Below are 18,353 nucleotides of genomic sequence, written 5' to 3'. Positions count from 1 at the left end.
ACACAATTTTTCAAAATTCCTCCCACAAACGCGAACTTAAAATCCATCCATTCAACTCCGTCATTTATTCAGGAACATTTAAGCGTCAGTATTCGAGCGTTATCATTTCAGCTGCGTTATTTGATCAGAGACTTTTAAACTAAATTATATAAAGACAAACATTGAAAGTATGTCATTTAAACGAAAATTTGTGCAAAGCGTCATTTAAACTTAAACTTTTGATCCCGTCAATAACTTTAAAATTCTCTCAAACAACTGCGAACTTTTAAACTCCGTCAAATTGCAGCTGTTTTAGGAAATGTCTCATTTAATTGAAAAAAATTATAGTCACTTAATTCAACGATATCCTTTGAAGTCTGTCTTTATATAATGAACCATCAAACTCCGTCTCTGGAAATAAACATAAGCTTTAGTTCAGTTACTGGAAAGGAAGTTTGTACATTCTATTGAAGTCCACCACTTAACGCGAACTTTTAAATGCTTCCATTTCCTGGGCCATTCATTCCCTGGCTACCATTCATAATATGGCCTTTTAAACTCTGTGTCTACGATGTTCTGTTCACCGTTGTCCACAGTATCGAGATAGCACCAGGAACATAAGATAATGCTTCATACCCTCACATACATTCCTTACCTGTCATATGTAATGCAACGAAAGCACAGCCCACAGTCCAGAACCAGGCCCTACAACCCTGTCCGTGGTTTACCCCATTTGATTCATATGTCCTGCTTCAGTTCACTGATAGCAGGTCGTCCCCTGTAAATCACATCGCCCCTAGTTCACTTTATCCTATACACGCCTCTCACGTGACCTTGAGCATATTCAGGCCCTGATCACTTAAACTCTTGTTCACTTCCTCCATCCATCTCCAATATGGCCGCCCTATTCTTGTCCTCTACACTTCTGACACATGTATCCTCCTTTAACCTCCCCTCACTCACTCTCTCCAAATGTCTAAACCATTTCAGTACACCTTCTTCAGCTCTGTCAACCATGTTCTATTTATCATGACACATCTCTCTTACCCTATCATTACTTACTGGATCAACCCGCGTCACACCACATGTTGTCCTCAGACATTTCATATTCAACACATTCACTCCATCATCAAATCTTCCTCATACTGTCTCTACCTTCACCGCCGACTGACATCACTCTTCAAGCTCAGGAATGTCTATACCATCTTTATTGTACCTGAGCCGCGCCCCAGCCAGGTCCTCCTGACTAACTAGAGCCACACACACACAGGCACCACCAGCTGGACACAACACACACAATCCTCCTGGGTCCATCTCACACCACCTACCAAGATGTGCTCATCTGGCTGACCCCGTCCACCCCACCAACACCACCCCAGACCCCCATCACCCCCCGGCACAATGACCTCTCTCTCTCTCTCTCTCTCTCTCTCTCTCTCTCTCTCTCTCTCTCTCTCTCTCTCTCTCTCTCTCTCTCTCTCTCTCTCCTCATCCCCACGGACCGCCGTTCGTCAGTACACTCGACTTGTACCAATCACAGCTGGAACACAGAGATATAAGACCAGTCCTATACCTATTATTGTGAACGTCATCAACAATCCAGGAACAAGTACACAAGCTAAGCAAGTAAACTGCTGCTCAGTTTTCCACTTATCGACTTAGTTAAGACAAACAAAATATTACCAGGTGTACCACAGTGTTGTGTGCCCGACTGACTCAGTAACATCATTACTGGAACTCCACCAGAGTCTGTGTTGTCGCTTACCCCTCCGGAGCCACAGCCGACCGACCCCACATAAATAGCAATTGATAGTTTGAGGAAAATAATGATTCCTGCCTTAAAGGTCAATAGTGAGGAATGGTCGGTCTTCAAGATTATTGCTCTGATGTTAACAAACATGGCCAAGTGAATCTGGTCATTTGTAGTGAAACGTTAATTCTATTATGGAAGTGAGCAATGGAAGGAGTGATGCAGATTGATCAGGTGGAGGAAGTAGGTGAGGTAAGGTGTGGTGATCAGTCACACCATTTACATGTTGGTCACAGGAAGAGTTTAGTAAACACTATCGTCTCTCACAAGAATGAACCAGGTTTGTTCTGGAGAAGATAAGAGGGGAGGGAGGCTGCCTAGATGGAAGAGGTCAATTATGGTAAGATTACTGGAATGATTGACATTATTATATCTGATGTAGGAATAATGAGCCTCATAGTTTGCCTGATCTTCGTAACGTTCATCACGATCACTTTATGTAATAACTCACAATGATATATAATCTCCACATCTCACTCCCTCACTCATACTCTAGTTCTTTAATATAACACCAGTGCAAAACATAATGGCTCACTAACCAAAGATATTAGCGCCGTGTGCCTTAATTACTAATTCATCCTCATTCTTAATAAAAATAACAAGAACATTCATCTACCGAGGCTTCTAATGAATCTAATAGTCTATCAATGATGACATTTATATTGATCTTCCTTCAACCTTCTGAAATGTTAATCTTCTTTCATGTGTGACCTTAAAATCAGTTCAGGTTTTGCCACACTAAAATCTTCAATTCATCAACTTGTTATTTTCAACTACTTTCCCATTCCAACTGAGTGGAGCAAGACAACCCTTTTTTATTGAAGGATAAGTTATGAAGGTTCACTTCTCTACCTCTCGTCCCAAGCCTCTCTCTCCTGTCCTGCCTGACTCTCATCCCAAGCCTCTCTCTCCTGTCCAGCCTGACTCTCGTCCCAAGCCTCTCTCTCCTGTCCTGCCTGACTCTCGTCCCAAGCCTCTCTCTCCTGTCCAGCCTGACTCTCGTCCCAAGCCTCTCTCTCCTGTCCTGCCTGACTCTCATCCCAAGCCTCTCTCTCCTGTCCAGCCTGACTCTCGTCCCAAGCCTCTCTCTCCTGTCCAGCCTGACTCTCGTCCCAAGCCTCTCTCTCCTGTCCTGCCTGACTCTCATCCCAAGCCTCCTCCGCCTGTCCTTCCTTTTTCACATAAAGTCTCTCTCTGTTTCAAATCCTCACTTTCCTCACAAACCTATCTCATGTTCAGACTCCCTCATCCCAAGCCTCTCTCTCTGGTACAACCCAACCCTCATCCCAAGCCTCTCTCTCTGGTACAACCCAACCCTCATCCCAAGCCTCTCTCTCTGGTACAACCCAACCCTCATCCTAAGCCTCTCTCTCCTTCAAAGCCTCACTCTCCAGCCAAACATCTTGTGTTCAGCCTCTCTCATCCCGAGCTTTTCTCTCCTACAAAGCCTCACTCTCATCCCAGGCCTGCCTCTCCCTCCCTCTGCACCAGCGGTATTTCAACATTTTCAGTGTTGCAGGTCCACATGAATTTGGGGAAGAATTAGAGAAATTATGGAACTCTTTATAATGTGTCCCATTTTCTGAACGTTGCTTCAGAATCTTACAGTTGCATGTGCCGGGCTACCACAATAACCGCCACCTGATTGCCACTCTCCTGGAGGAGGAGGAAGAAGCCGATGTTGTGATAGTAAACATCACATGATGCATCACTAATGGTCATAAGATCAAACATTATGGCTACACATCCCGACAATCACCAGACTGTGTGTGGCACAGCACGAAGGACGGAGTCGCCCGCCAGTCTTGTACGAAGCACAATACAATATCTCGCTACTTCCTGCCGCTTTCAGTACTTTCTATCAGTCAAGATACTCACACTACGTACGTACGTACATCGTTCTATTATCCTTTGTACATCTTCACTACTGGCGTTTTGCACCTTATCTGAATGAGTCAGATCAAATGGTTATCAAGGACACAGAACACATAACACTTGGCCACTGTCTTTTTTCTTTCATACTCTATTTTTCATATTTGTTTGCCATTTCCCGCAAGAACAAGGTAGCGTCAGGGATAAGTGAATGAATCCTAGAGGGAAACTTAGCTGGGCTCCTTCCTCTATTCCTTCATTTGAAAAGTAATACAGAAGGGGAAGATTTCCAACCCCCCCAGTTCCCAACCCTCAGTCGCCTTCCACGATATGCAGAAGATACGTATGCAGATAAATAGACAGACAGGCAGACAGACAGACAGACAGACAGACAGACACACACACACACACACACACACACACACACACACACACACACGCGGAGTATCGCCGAGAATGGATAAAGGCAAGCAAGGTAAGAATATGTACATGTGCATATATATTCCTATGAGTCCACATGGAAAATGAAACACGATAAGTTCCCAAGTGCACTTTCGTGTAATAATCACATCATCGGGGGAGACACAAGAGAGAAATATAACAGTCAGTTGATGTACATCGAAGAGACGTAGCTAGGACGCCATATGGTAAACATGTGATTGTCCAAGACAGACAACGAGTGTATCATAAACTTATCATTTTGCAAATTCTGTCAACAGCAAAGTTATCTAATTTGTATAGACCATCACTAATATTAAGATTATAATTCTTTGTGTATCTAATAAAAGAAGATTCAATGATTTTTCTCGTGGTAATAGAGTCAGAGTTAATAACTGAGATGGCATTACTCTAGTCAGTACAATGATCATAGTTTTTAACGTGATTAAACAAGGCATTTGATTTTTGTCCCGTTCTTATACTATATTTATGTTGCTTAAGTCTAACAGAAAGATCCTTACCAGTCTGCCCAACATAAAATTCATCACAGAGAGAGAGAGAGAGAGAGAGAGAGAGAGAGAGAGAGAGAGAGAGAGAGAGAGAGAGAGAGAGAGAGAGAGAGAGAGAGAGAGAGAGAGACTGCACAACCATATTGCCTCCATATGTACTGAGACTCACAACAGCGATACGCCTTACTTGTATATGGTTCATTCAGACCAGACGAGCTTAGCCCACCTGGACAGACGTGAGATGAGACGCGGAATATGACGGTAACATTACCATGTCACGACAGCCACCGACCCACCGGTGCACCACGGATCAGGCGATGCAGAGACGGGCAGCATGATGACGACCCTGGCTGCACCTGGACACTGGGGACGTCCAACATGATGACGACCCTGGCTGCACCTGGACACTGGGGACGTCCAACATGATGACGACCCTGGCTGCACCTGGACACTGGGGACGTCCAACATGATGACGACCCTGGCTGCACCTGGACACTGGGGACGTCCAACATGATGACGACCCTGGCTGCACCTGGACACTGGGGACGTCCAACAGCAGCAGATAATAATGTGGACGAGTCTGCCTCCGCTCGTCAACCACCACCTTACGCTGAAGCCTCATAATGACTGGATGGAGGAAGGTATGGCGATACACCGTCTGTTTACACTTCATGTTTCTCTCGGTTATAAAACTAAAACAAGAAAATAATACTAAGTTTTAGTATTTGTATTGTATGACTACAGTTAACCCTTGTGTTAGTAATACAGTGGCCGGAGTGGCTACTGTGACGTTGATGTAATATCCATTTGATAAATCTCTATCTAAATATGACCTTCAGTCATAAAGACTGCACCACAAACCTTTCATTGCCTTGAAATCTTAAGAGAATCAATGTTAACCTTTGTATGTTTTATATATGATCCAGTGACTTTAACCCCAGCCACCGTTGTACACAGTCATATCCCTGATATGTGGACACCTGGAACGTTGTAGATAATTTATCATGAAGGTCCCAGTACTGTGTCCACGCCACACCCACTCCAACAAAGGGCGCCTGTGGACGACGATGACGTAGGGAGGCTCTTCAAGCAAACCTCATCATAAGTTTACAAGGACGATCTCTTTGTGTTTTCTGTCATCTACTAAGGAATATTTGTCAAGCGTTTGGTATGTCCACAACTGTTTTATACCTTCGGAGTTATATTTTGGGGGATAAAGTGTGTCGATCACCGCAGACAAAATTGAGGATACAACATAGAATAGAGAATTTGTCTCTGATGATGCTCTTGCCTCCTCTGACGTCCACATGTTATCCACATAAACACAGTACGTTACTACAGTACATACAGTAATATCAGTCGTAACAACACTATGTATGTAGTCGTGATTACCGTAACATGTGAGTGGCAAGATTGGATGACGTAACGTAACAATATCAGACTTCATCATTCTCAATAGTTTAGGTGGATCATGTAATATTTGACGTTGCTTCATGTTTTATCAGATGATAAAATGATGGCTGGCCTAATGACCTTCACAAGTCAGTGGTCATTAAATCCCACACAGCAACCAACCACTCAGGATGACCAGGAGGGAGCCACCTGGTGCAGACCAAGTGTACCAGCCTGGTGGAGAGGGTCAACTGCTCCACCTCAGGATAAGAGCTGCTCAAGTTCTGTAGTGAGGGACACTCCAAGTGGCATGTGAAACTACCAGTCTTAGTTATAAACTACCGCCAGCCCACCCGGCCGGTGGGTGGCTGTGGCCAACATGAACCCAGGGGCTACACACACACACACACACACACACACACACACACACACACACACACACACACCGCCCACTGACCTGACCATCGGCCGGTGGGTGGGTGGCTGTGGCCAACATGAACCCAGGGGCCACACACACACACACACACACACACACACACCGCCCACTGACCTGACTACCGGCCGGTGGGTGGCTGTGGCCAACATGAACCCAGGGACTACACACACACACACACACACACACACACACACACACACACACACACACGCACACACACACACACACATACACACACCGCCCACTGACCTGACCACCACCACTGTGACCTGACCACGTGTGCCATGTAGCTCATCCTTGGACAACATTAATCAAATACCTAGACAGAATTTTTATGTTACATAAAAGACATTTCTTGATAGGAAACATAAGAAATGATGACGAAAGATAAGGGACGCTATTAGAGGTAAATATTTTGTTAAAATATGAAATACTCTTCCTCAAACTAGCTCCCTGTACTGTATTTTATTTTACATACCCAGAGGAAAATATATTGTATGGTTAATCACTATAAAGGTTCATGTTTAACAGGTTTTCTATTTCTGATAGTATTTCACTGATTCAGGTTTAAGAACCTTGGTTCTGAACAACCATTATAATGCAACACAATACATATTTACCATAAATAAATCATTTATCACAATAACCATTATGTTTGGACCAGATTCTTTAAGTCCTCAATCACGTTTGTTAATATATAAGGAATTTTACCGCCACATTTCAATACATAACATATATCTACACGTGTGTAAATATATGTATGTTTTTATAAATTTTTCTTTGGCTTTTATAATCAAGGTGTAAGATATCCGTCTGAAGTAAATACTAGATAATATTATATGTTATGTGTGTGTGTGTGTGTGTGTGTGTGTGTGTGTGTGTGTGTGTGTGTGTGAGCGCACACAGGAGTGAAAACATATTTTACACTAACAAGGTTAAGAGACGGGGCAACACGAGTGTACAAATCCTTCCTCAAAAGACTCACGTGATAATGATTAAAGTAGTACACACACACACACACACACACACACACACACACACACACACACACACAGAGCGGCGCCAGGCTGGAGGCGGGGCATCGTGACGTCACAGGCAAGTCCCTCCCCCCGCCAGATCCAAACATGTGTTGTGTCTGGTGATGGCGGTTCAAGATTTCCCACATTTATATTGATCTTTACATTATCATCCACTCCCAAAGTCACCTGGCATTCTTGTGTTTCAACAACAGACGTGATATATGCAACACCAGGCAAACATTGTACCATTATCTGATAGGTTAATTGGTGCAGAATCAAGAACCAGTGAATTTCATCGCCGCCATAAGTAAGTAAGGAAGGTGACTTTAATGATGATAAATACGACCTGGTATGGCTGTGTCTACACACTACCGCCATCTGGTCAACATTGTACATACCAACCTTTAAACTGTGACATTCAACCACAAGGTTTAAGGTCGATCATGAAAACGCGAACTTAAAATCTATCCATTTAAATCTACCATTCATCAATCAACATTTAAGCGTCAGTATTCGAGCGTTATCATTTCAGCTGCGTTATTTTGCCAGAGTCCTTTAAGATACGTCATATAAACACAAAACTTGAATGTACGTTAAGCTTGTGCAAACCATCATTGAATCTCAAACTTTTGAATTATAATTGTAATGAAACTGCGAACTTTTAACTCTGTCAAATTACAGCTATTGTACAAAATGATTTACTTAATTGACAAATTTTAATGTCAGTTAATTTAACGATATCCTTTGTGGTTCATCTTCGAAACACAAATCTTTAAACTTTGTTTCTAGAACTGAACACAACCATTACGTTTCATAACTGGAATGGAAATTTGAATAATCTATCAAAATTCGTCATATAACGCGAACTTTTAAATCCTTCCATTCAGTTGGGCCGTTACTTGCCTGGCTCCTGCCATTCATAATATGTCCTTTTATATTGTATGTTGACTACGCTCTCATTCATTCGTCATTTGGATCGTCTCACTGATATTCCATTCATAAACTTCATTCCTAAAGCTTATTTTTGACCGCCATGTTGCTTTAAGGTTTATAATTCTTTGTGTATTTAATGATAGAAGATTCAATGATATTTCTTGTGATACTGGAATTAGAGTTAATAATGCCATCTCAGTTTTTAACTCTAACTCAAGTACCACGAAAAATATAATTGAATCTTCTATTACTGAATACACAAAGAATTATAATCTTAATATTAGTGATGGTCTATACAAATTGGATAACTTTAATGTTGATAAAATTTGTAAACAATTCACCTTCTTGTCCACATAATAAGTTTATGATACGCTTGTTGTCTGTCTTGGACAATCACATGTTTACCATATGGCGTCCTAGCTACGTTTCTTCGTTGTATATCAACTGACTGTTATATTTCTCTCTTGTGTCTCCCCTGATGATGTGAGTTTTACACGAAAGTGCACTTGGGAACTTAGCGTGTTTATTTTCCCTGTGAACTCATAAGAATATACTTGATCACGTGCAAAATTGCGATCCTTTTCAATATATATATATATATATATATATATATATATATATATATATATATATATATATATATATATATATATATATATCCTTCAGTATGTTTACTTTCGATACTGAGGAACAAAAGAAGGAGCCAAACAAGTAAATTTCGTCAAAGACATCTCTCTTTTCTTAACGCTGCCTCGCAAAGATTTTCATTAATTCAAATTGAAGAAACAGACGTATTTTTCTATTGTCTGGTTAGCTCAGTGGTAGAGCGTGAGTCTCACACACTCAAGGTCGTGGGTTCGAGACCCACACCAGACATATTTTTTGTCTTTATCTTTTTTCATTTTGTCCGCATCACATGTGTGCAACATTCAGTATGTTCGTCCAACGTTATAGTGAAGATCTTCACAATAAATTGAGGTTTTCGACCTTATCTGAAAGGGTCAGGTCCACCAAGACGTCCTTGAAATCTTCCAGAAGCTTCTGGCGATCCTCCTCCAACTGCTGGGCACATCAGAGTTAACATGGGCCGGACATCGGTTGTGGAACGACTTAATCTGCTTCCGGTAGTTAGTAGGGATGATAATGAGGGCTCTGACCTCATACCAGGTCAGCTTAGTTCCAGTCTATTGCTTAGTTCCAGTCTATTGCTTAGTTCCAGTCTATTGCAACGAAAATAAAAAAGTAAAACATTTCTTTGTGGAAAATTGAGAGGAAAACACGACAGGAACATGGAGATTAACCCTGTGGTTATTTTGCCGGCAAGTCGGCAACGGTCGGTCAAACACTATTTTGCCGTGCTAATCTCAGTACTTCATATAATACTATGTCACAAAATATGTTCTTGGGGGCGTAGCTCAGTGGTAGAGCATTCGCTTGGCATGCGAGAGGACCCGGGTTCAAACCCCGGCGCCTCCATTTTTTATTTGGGAAATTCATTGTTTTCAGTCTTGTGTGTGTGTGTATATATATATCATATATATATATATATATATATATATATATATATATATATATATATATATATATATATATATATATATATATATCGTTCGATCAGTCAAGTTAAGCAACGTTGGGTCTGGTCAGTACTTGGATGGGTGACCGTCTGGGAACACCAGATGCTGTTATCCCTGGGGATAGGGAAGAAAGTATACTTGCCACGTATTCCCTGCGTGTCGTACAAGGCGACTAAAAGGGTAGGGAGCTGAAGGCCGGAAATCCTTTACTCTCATTTTCAATTTTTCAAAAGACGGAACGGAGAAGATATAAAGATATTGTAAAGATGTAATTAATATAAGATATAAGAATGAATGGAAGATATGTATGTAGCTGAAACAAGGAGTAATGAAGATTAAGGTGCAATGAAAATTATTCTGTAGTGAAGATAAATATATAAGTTGAGATTTTGTATTGAACATCAAGAAGTAATGATAATGATGAGACTGTAGTGAAGATGAGGGTTTAGTTAGGGAGACGTGACCTTTGCCTTTCCAATGATAATAAGGAGGTAACACAATGAGGAACACAAACTTTACAAAGCTACGTTCAAGTCAGACTTTGAGCTAAGTTCGGTAAACAGAAAGATGATGTTAAGATGAGAGTGTAGTGAAGAAGAGTATAGTGATGATAAGGATATTGTCAAGATAGGTTGTAGTGAAGATACGAATGTAGTGAAGATACCAATGTAGTAGAGATAAGGGTTATAAAAGATTAAAGTTTATATGAAATGATTATGTAGTGAAGATAAAAATTATTTTTAGTGAACATCAGAGAGTACAATGGTATGGTAGAAGTAACTGTGTAGTGAAGAAGAGGGTATAGTGAAGATATAATTTAGTGTAATGGATCATGCATTACAAAGTTGTGTCTATCCACACAAGTGTTACACGTCCCAGGTAAAGATATATTCTAGAGATAGTGTATATCTAACATATATATGTGTTTTATAGATATTTATAAAAAGATTTCCTGGGGGACAATACCTAAGACTTTCGTATTAAAGTTGATCAGTTGTAAATGATCAAGCATTACAAAGGTGTGTCCATTGCCACAGTTGCTACTGATCCCAGGTAAAGGTATTTTACAATTTTTGTTTCCTTAACCCTTCTAGTTATCTATGCTTCATCTCTGGCTTGATCCTTGCAAGTGACATTTATGTGTGTAATTCTCTTTATTCTTATCATATAATCAGTCAGTTGAGGTGCAGAACACGCTTTTCTTCCTGGTCACTCCACTCTGTCACATACTATTATTCAGAAGGTGTTACCGGGCTCAACCCGTAAGTCGTTACACCGGAAATGACAAGTAACCTTGGGGAAAGGCTGTATCATCGACCAGGGAAGGGAAGAAATAGCACAGTCTCATCGACAACCTTTTTGCTTCATAGATATGTGCCATCATCCCCTGCTCCTGTGTGGAGTGCAGCAGCCACCAAGGTGTAGGAGCGCCATCAAAGGTGTGCTGGTGATGTGTGGTAATAATAATACGAAGGTGTAGGAGCGCCATCAAAGGTGTGCTGGTGATGTGTGGTAATAATAATACGAAGGTGTAGGAGCGCCATCAAAGGTGTGCTGGTGATGTGTGGTAATAATAATAATACTGTTCACACCATCACCTGGGCTGAGACTCAGGACCTGTTACCCTCCTCCTGAGAAGGACTATTTTTGTGTCCCTACTCATCACACTCTCGACCTTCTTACTATCTTCAAACGATCGGAAATAAAGGCAGATCGTAACTCCGTTAATGAGGTAATAAATTCCCTACGATGAAAAGATATTGTGTTTAGGATTATGAAGAGCAAGGAATAGACCCAGATGAGCCAGTGTCCGGGCGTGGCCACTCCTCCATATTGTGTCCCCGGTAGCCACTTGGCCAGCGCTACTGTGTGTCGACTCCCTATTGGTGGACCGCTGCTGCTTGCGATTTATGATTGGTCCTCTGCGGCCCAATGATTTCTGTGCTACGCCTCCGCGGTAGCTGATTGGTCATCGATTGTGAGGATGGAATCAGGGATGAAACATGTATAACTAGAAAGGTTAAAGATACAAAGATGGTGAAATACCTTGACCCGGGATCAGTAGCACCTGTGGCAATGGACACACCTTTGTAATGCTTGATCACTTACAACTGATCAACTTTAATACGAAAGTCTTAGGTATTGTCCCTCAGGAAAACTTTTTATAAATATTTATAAAACACATATATATGTTAGATATACACTATCTCTAGAATATATCTTTACCTGGGACGTGTAACACTTGTGTGGATAGACACATTTTGTAATGCATGATCCATTACACGAAATGAACTTCACTAACGAAGAGTTATACAACGGGTCGTTGGAAAACATTAATCAAATACCTATACAGAATTTTCATGTTAGATAAAAGACATTCTTGATAGTAAACATAAGAAATGATGACGAAAGATAAAGGACGTAGAGGTAAATATTTTGTTGAGATGAAATACTCCTGCCTTATAAACTAGCTCCTTGTCTTGCATTTTCTCTTAGACATCCACATGAGAATGCATTCTGTTCGTTTAATCATAAATGCTGATGTTTCTAACACATCTTTATTATTTCTTATATAATCTTAAGGACTCAGGCTAATATCTTGGTTCTGAACAACCTTTATAATGCAACACAATACACATTTATCATCAACAAATCATTTATCACAATAACCATTATGTTTGGACCAGAATCTTTAAGTCTTCAATCACGTTTGTTAATATATAAGAAAACTTTCCGGCACTGACGAGTGGCTCCGTGGTGACGTGGTTAGCACATGTCTTGTAAACAGTTGGTCCGGGTTCGATTCCCGGCGGGGCCTTTGTTTCCATAATTTTTTGTGATCGTAAATACTCGTAGGTAGGCTCTCTCTCTCTCTCTCTCTCTCTCTCTCTCTCTCTCTCTCTCTCTCTCTCTCTCTCTCTCTCTCTCTCTCTCTCTCTCTCTCTCTCTTTATCAGCCGACAGGTAAGTTGATATGTGCTGGGTGGGTGGGTGGGTGGGTGAGTGGGTGGGTGGGGTGCAGAGTGGCTCGCCGTCATATGGGAAGATCTTCATCGCTCTCACTCAGTCACGCAATCTACATTCATAGTGGCTGGCTGGGGAGAGAGAGAGAGAGAGAGAGAGAGAGAGAGAGAGAGAGAGAGAGAGAGAGAGAGAGAGAGCTCTGTTTTATGAGTTCATCTAACGAGATTTTGCCAAAAGGCAGGGCAAGCGCGTAACGCTCTCCGCAGAAAAATATATTGTCACGAAGAAAAAGATCAAAGTGGTGGGAGTAAGGTGTTGTGATGTGTTATGTCTGGGAAGGAAAGGTTGTATGTTTGTGGAGTGAGAGCCAGCAGACAACGTCTGGGTGAGACAGGAAGGTAAGAAAGCTGCCTGAGTCAGAGGAGTGGTAATCAACAGCCACTAAAATGCCTGGAAACTGTAGTGACGTAAGTGACATGGGGGGGCCTGCATGGGTCTGCTGGTGGTGGCGGGGTTGTCGTCAGAGACCAAATATAAATGTTGATGTTGCATGACATTAAGGTGAGGCTGTTGTGTGGTGTGGCGGGAAAGGTAGTATAATATTGGAAGCTGGTAATGTGGTATCGTACTCAGGCATGAAGCTCTGAAAGATCTGTGTGGCTGAACACGACGGCGCGACCTTCAGGTATTATGATGGCGTGACCTTTGACCTGACCATTAAGGTTATACGTGCATGTATGTACGTAACCGTAAGTATGTTTTCCTTTGTCATTATGTGTTTCTAGTATACATTTGACCAGCTGGTGATCTCAATGGTGTCTGTGCTAAGGCCTGGCGTAAACATTTGGACCTACCAGCATAAAAGAAAGTTCTGGAGGCAAGTGTAGAGAAGGAAATTCTTGTGAATATGTCATGTGTGCTTCCATCATGCAGACCACAATGTTGTTGGGTCAGGCTGGAGGTTTGGAGTGGCAAAGGAGAAACTGGACTTGATGACTTGTGTAAGGGAACGAGAGACTGACGTGGTAAAATGATTAAGATATTAGTATGTAATTACTTATCTTTCTCTTCCCTTGAAAAAATGTTTCTCCTTTGTAAGGCGCCAGTGTTTAGAATTTAGATTTTTGACTTGCCAGCCAGTTTGCATCTATATAGACTTCATATTTAAGTTCAAGATGGTGATCAATACAGCTGCACCCTGAGCCACCGACTCTCGCTCCACTTACAAGAAGGTGGAATCAAACATCATCATGAACAAAAGCATGGAACGAGACTAACGAGGGAGATTATAATGAATAACATCAAAATCATTACTAGTTGTAGTGATCGCAGGAGACTACACAGATTAGAAGCCATTCACATAAGAGAGGAAGCCCCTGTCATCCACATCCAGACAAGCATTACCACAGACATATAGCTCTTTGATGGCCCATGAATAAGACGTGGAGCTAATACAGTGCCAAATCTCCGATATGTGATTAATTACTGTGTTGTTACAAACATTCCATCATACAAAGGAATGTAAAGGTATTCATACAGCAGTGGACCATTGGGTCACTTCGAGGTTAATGGTGATAGTGGAAGATATCAGGAACTCACACATTAGTGTAGTGGAAGATATCAGGAACTCACACATTAGTGTAGTGGAAGATATCAGGAACTCACACATTAGTGTAGTGGAAGACATACAGATAATCTAAAGATAAACCTGTATATTGTCAGTGTGACTAATGATGAGACGCAAATAATGTTAGTCTTGAACTTGAAGGGAAATATTTATCAAGTTTATTGTGAAACTTATCTATAATGTTGCTTCCAACCACTCTAACTGGTAAGTTATTCTATGATAACAATCACATTGAAGATAAAGTACTTCACCTCATCTGAGGTCAAACGTTTGCCCACCAGTTTGTGTTCATTACTACGAGTGACATCAGACGTGACGTCATTCGTAGATAGATATCTATACCTCATAGTGATTTTTGTTGGTTATACAGACAGTTAGTTTCGCTCTATTTCCAATGAACTTAACTTTAAAGTAAAGTACACACAGTAAAAAAGTATCTTCCCGGATGTGTCCGATGAATTTAGAAATGATCAATACGACTCGTGTTGTCTGGGTAGGGTTGGTGAGTGTGAATGTAGACATGTTTCCTCATAATTATGGCAACTCATCTTTGTTGTTAATTCCATCGAAATACGAAATTCATATACAATTCAGTATTACAATTTGTCCCTGTATTGGTACGGGGTCATATCATACGATCATGATGAAATTGGTTCATAGTTAGACCTGCCAAGTCTCCTCAAATATGGAATGTTTCTAATTGTTGTATTCACCAGGTCTCCATATGAGTGGTCTGTACCATGACAGGTCTATGCTAGGTCTATGCTTGGTACGGGCCCTCACCTCAACCCGGCTCTTTATCTGATCTTGACTAACAGGTAGTTTGTTGTTAGGGAGGCTGGCTGCCTGGCTGGCACAGGGCTTTACAATATGACGGATCTCTTTGTACCAGGTAAACATACATGTGTATTATTGGAGTGATCAGAATATCTCCTTTATGACCAAACAATTTCATGGTAGTATTTCGTATATCGTCAATGTAATGTTGGTATATTTGAAAACATATGAACAGTCATTAAGCCTGAATCCATAGTATATGTCCAACATTAAAGTTATATACATGTTGACTTTTATCATTACCAGTATAACATTGGTGAACTAATGGTCTTCAACCTGTATACACAAGCTGAACCATCTGGATTTGTTCATTATTTCTGTTATAAAGACTCAGGTACGTTATCCAAGGTATCGATTAGTATTTTCTTTAGAAGGATCACTTAAACTTGGAACAAAAAGATAATAAATCAAGAACCATATGTATATATATAAACATGGAGATATATGTATCTACTTGAGTCAGACGAATGAGTTATATACTTAAGAATGTGACTGACAACATAAAGAATAATGTACAAACATGATAGTTGATGTGATAAAGGATTTATAACAAATATGTAGTGTGTTGCATCAAAATGGTTCTTAAGAACGAAGGCCTTTTAGCCAGTAAAGATGATAAGAAATTGAAAAGAGGTGTTAAAAGCATCATAATTATAAGCCCCAGAATATATTATCCTCTGGATATATAAAATAAAATCCAACGGAGAATAACTAGGTTAAAACAGGATTCATTCAGCATTTAAGAAACTATGTACTTTCCCTCTCCTTATCTCCTGTCATCATTTCTTATGTTTACTTCCAACAAATGTCTTGTATATCATATGAAAATTCGTTATAGGTATTTGGTGAATATTGTCCAGCGACGCGTTGTATAACTCTGTGGTCAAAGTTCATCCGTGGAGTAGATCATATATTACAAAGTTGTGTCTCTCCACACAGATGTTACACGTCCCAGGTTAAGATATTACCTTGATATGGCGTTTATCTAACATAGATATGTCTTCTATAAAGATTTGTAAACACGTTCTCCTGCGGGTCGATACCTAACGCTTTCGTATTAATCATTCGTAACTGACCAAGCATTACAAAGCTGTGTCACTTCCCACATTCTGTTTCATTAATCATTCTAACTATATTTGTTTCATCATTGATTTGATCCTTACAATAGATATTTATGTTTGTAATTTTCTTTAACATATCATTAGTCAGTTGAATTGCACAATACGCTTGTCAACCTGGCCAGTCTACTGTTTTGGTCATGAGATATTATTCACAAGGTGTAACAGGACTCCATCCGTCAGCTGTGTCACCACCAGTGACAAGTCATCCTTAGCAAGGCTGTGTCATCCACAAAGGACGGAGAGAAATAGTACAGTCTCGTCGGAAATGTTCTTGCTTAAAGATGATTACCTTCCCCTGCTCCTGTGTAGAGTGCAGCAGCCACGAAGGTGTGCTGGTGATGTGTGGTAATAATAATAATACTGTTCACACCATCAACCACAACCATTTCTCAGGTTTGTCTGTCCTACTTGTCGTCGCTGCACGTAACTCTGTCATTGCATATGTCTTCCTTGAACGTACATCTTCCTATATTTCACTGTCCCAACTATTTAGACAATAATATGTTGAAAGGATTGTTAGGTGACTTTAAAGTGAAGCATATAAAGGATTAGTGACCTAATGACCTTCTATAGGTCGCTGTCCGTTAGAATGCACCATTCGTCTTACGAACAGGGTGAGAGCGTGTACGGTCTCAGAATTATCTTGAACCTCTGGGAAAACTGTTCAAGATGATTCGATTGATGGTTATAACATGACCTTTACCACAGGTATGACCCTTGCAATCAACAGGGGTGAAAACCTTACTTATATGGGCCAAATATTTAGTGAGCGTGTGTATGACCTTACAAATATCCTCAACACGTGAAGGTGTTCAAGTATTTTTGGTCGGTGATCATGACTAACTTGTTGACTTTATTAACCCTGGCAGTGGATGAGCCACAAGCCCAAATAACCAACCAACCTGGCGATTATTTTAGATGTCTTGCTTGACTGACAATGTAGCACCTGGGTTGAGCCCAAGGACTTGTTACCCTCCTCCTTTCAGTCTGTTTTTCTATCTCTTCTTCACAACACTCCCGAGAACCCTCCAGCAAACTCCACCACACTCACCTTCCTCCCAAACCCTTCCCTCTACGTCGTCAGTAATGAAGACAGACATTCATAGCTTCATATGCAGCTACCTGCCGGACCTGGGCGATCATTTTATGTTGAACTTATGGTTCACATTCTGGCTTCATGACCACAAGCTGATAGCCCTTAAATCCAACAACATATATACATCCTGTTATACAACTGATGTTACTGTCTGACGTATGTATGGTGCGGCTTGATGACCTTACCTGCTGATGGTCAAACATGTCATCATGTGATTTGTATGTTTTGTTGTGTGGCAAAGATTCTGTTGTAGATATCTTTAATAACCTTTACCAGTTACTATCCAGTATAGTGAAGGATAGACAGACTTACGTGTTACAGACTCCGTATGATAAGCACTTGACGAGTCTCGACACAAACATTTATCTGTTGGGTAAGATCAGAGAACGAGTCGTCCAGTGGCAGAACATAAACCTACAACATGTAACAACAACAACAACAACAACAACAAACAACTGTTATGTGAAGATCTAGTTATTCAAAGTGAGATGATCACAAGGAAGTTAGGGATATAGAAGAGTAGGAGTGAGGTATAACCTGGAGGCCCAGCCACCGTGGCTGGTGCTATATAGAGCAGTGAGGGCTAACACCATATCTTAACCCCTGGTGATGTGTGAGCTTATAAACACTGGTGGTATTTATGGCGGCCACCAGGAAGTAATGTTCACCAGGTATTGCTCTGCTCTACACTGATCCAACAACTACAAGGATAATGTTGTTATAACCTTCTTGATCATGCTGGTT

At 40.9% G+C, this 18,353-nt stretch overlaps 1 non-coding gene across 1 annotated transcript; it reads left to right on the top strand.

Annotated features, from left to right (window-relative positions):
- Positions 1-9,192: 9,192 nt before the first annotated feature.
- TRNAV-CAC (transfer RNA valine (anticodon CAC)) lies at positions 9,193-9,264 on the top strand. Its single transcript has one exon. It is a non-coding gene; the product is annotated as a tRNA-Val (tRNA).
- Positions 9,265-18,353: the final 9,089 nt, after the last annotated feature.

This window comes from Panulirus ornatus, chromosome 58 (assembly GCF_036320965.1).
Source record: "Panulirus ornatus isolate Po-2019 chromosome 58, ASM3632096v1, whole genome shotgun sequence".
Taxonomy (NCBI): domain Eukaryota; kingdom Metazoa; phylum Arthropoda; class Malacostraca; order Decapoda; family Palinuridae; genus Panulirus; species Panulirus ornatus.
This window is presented reverse-complemented; position numbering and strand designations above follow the sequence as displayed.